The sequence below is a fragment of the Tupaia chinensis genome, unplaced genomic scaffold (assembly GCF_000334495.1).
Source record: "Tupaia chinensis unplaced genomic scaffold, TupChi_1.0 Scaffold149696_1, whole genome shotgun sequence".
NCBI classification, from domain to species: Eukaryota; Metazoa; Chordata; class Mammalia; order Scandentia; family Tupaiidae; genus Tupaia; species Tupaia belangeri.
In genome coordinates, this window is record NW_006209541.1 from 388,848 (window position 1) to 391,587 (window position 2,740).

Here is a 2,740-nt window from a genome sequence, read left to right on the forward strand (position 1 = left end):
CTTGTAACTGCATTCTGCTGGGGCTGCTGGTGTGAAAGGGGCCAAGCTCTCACTGGGGTAGGCATGACTAAGCTCTACCGTAGATTCCAGGAAGACAAGGAGCCATTCCATACCAGGCGCTAGAATCTAATGGAAGGATTTGGATTCCCTGTGGACAGGGACTCAGGTCATGTGCCTGGAATATACCTCAAAAAGGCAATTTTGTGAAAGTGAGGCTCAAGTTGTTTGTTCAGTTAATTTCCCTCAACCGGGAATCATTCAGAATTATCTTGCAATAGCCTGGGCTCTATGCCAGGCATTAGAGTTACACAAAGGTCAATAAACCTCAGGAAGCTCATCAGGGATAGCAGTGGGGAGACCCGTGAGGAATCAACTGCAGCACTGGGTCACGTGCACAATGACATATACCAAGTAGAAGCAGTGTGTATGTGAATGTGTCTTTATATTCAGGCAGATATAAAGAACTGAGTTTCAAGACTTAGTGATAATTTTCTTTAAAAATGAGGAAAGAAAGAAGAGGTTTTTAGATCAATGAAAGTGCTTGTGTAGAGCCTCAGATACATGAATAGGTATAGTCTGTGGGAGATTAATCATCCATTCATTAATATTTAGAGAAAGCCTATTCATACTAGCAATTGTACTAGGAACTGCTTTGTACAAGGAGAATCAGTTTCCTAATCTGTACTTACATTGTATGAAGAGGAAAGTATTAACACGTAAAATTGCAATACCTGCTCTCTCCTCAGAGAAGCTGGGCTTAGCTTCCCACCCCTCCCATGTGGGCATAGTGACTTCCTTTCAAAGATATGTTTAGGAAGGAGTGGAAGGATAGTAACTGCATGGTGGCGAAAACTGGCAGTAGTTGCCTTTCTCCTATGGTCAAGGTCAACATCAACAGCCACGAGGCACGTGAACAGGACAGTATATGCGATGTGATGAAAATAGCACTTCACCTCTATGGTTTTTCTCGCGAAAACAGGTGCTCTAATTGTGAGAAAATTATAAGACAAATTCTGCACACAGACATTTCATAATATACATGGCCAACACTCTTGAAACCTTAAAATGTAATAAAAAATAAGTTATGTTTGAGGAACTATCATAGCCAGGAGAAACCTAAGGAGATATGACAACTAAATATAATGTGGCAGCCTGGGTGGATCCTGCAACAGATAGGGAATATTAAGTAAAAACCAAGTCATTCAGAATGAAGTATGAACTTTAGTTAATAATTTTCCACTGCTATTTTTTCAATATTTTCAACAAATATACCAGGCCAATATAAGTTGGAATACTAGGGGAAATTGAGGGTGGAGAACATGTAGACTCTCTATACAATTTTCACAATTTTTCTATATATACAAAAGTAATTTTTTTAAAAAAAATATGTCAATTGTTGATAAATACTAAGAAAGAGTAAAGCAAGAAATGGGGATTAAAAAGGGACTGGTGATGGAGGGTTATTTTTGGAGGGTGACAAGGGAAGCCTCAGTGAGCAGGTGGCATTTGAAAAGAAGCCAGAGTAGAAAGAGAACAAGAATGCCAGCTGATGGGATAGCAGATGCAAAGGCCCTAAGACTAAAACATGCTTGGTGTTTGAAAAACAGCAAACAGGCAAGTGTGGACAGAGGACAGTAAGCTAGTAGGAACATCAAAAGGTAAGGTTACAGAGGAAGCTGAGGCTAGATTCCGTAAAATGGGGAAAATGGAGAGGATGTGGACTTTACTTGGCCTGAGACTGAACAATGATATGTGATTTGCCTTATACATTCTTACTATCCCTGGCTGTTGCATGTACCAGAGTGACAGCAGAGGACAGGGTGGAAACAGGGAAGCCTTTGGAAACTGTTGCAGTGGAATAAATGAATGATGATGTTACTTCGGCGGGAGGGCAGTGGGGGCATTGGAGAGAAGTAGTCAGGGTTTGGATGTATTTGGAAAAGACATGATGAGCTGTTGCATTCGATGGAATAAGAAAAAAAAAATTCTCTAAAATTCTTTGGTCAATTGGATGGATGGTAGTGCTGTTAACTAAGCTGGGGGAAACAAGGAGTAGTTGATTTGAAAGTAAACCAAGAACTCATGTTGGGACATGCAGATTTGATATGCATATTGGGCCCCAGTCAGAGATTCAAACATGCAGTTGCATAAATGACTTTGAGGTGTAGGGGAGAGATAAAGTTGAAAGATATAGTTAGTTACTGGTTTATGTGGGTATTTATCAAGCATGAGTGGGAATTTCACAAAGGGAGTGATTATAAGTTAGAGGGGTCTGATGACTGAACCCTGTGGAACGCCAACAATTAGTGGTTAGGAAAAAAGTAGAGGATTTTAAAAATAATTTAACAAATTCTATTGATGTAGAAGCAGAAATGGCAGGGATCATATTCTGAAAGTCAAACAGAGAAATTGTTTCAAAATGGAGAGATCAATTGTGTCAAATACTATGAAGAGCTAATTAAATAATATTAGGGTTGAGAATTGATCACTAAATTAACTCCCTTGACAAAGGGAGTTTAGGGTAATAACAGAGATAAAAGCATAATTGGATTAGGTTTGTGAAAGATGAAGGGGTGAGAAAGTGAAACAGTTTGTGTCAGCAACACTTGCTATGAATTTTGACAAGACGAGAAAGGAAATAGTATGGTAACTGATCAAGGGAATATGGAAGCAAGATAATTTTTTTCTATTGGATATTTATTAACCATAAATGCTAGTTTATGAGATTGGTCTAACAGAG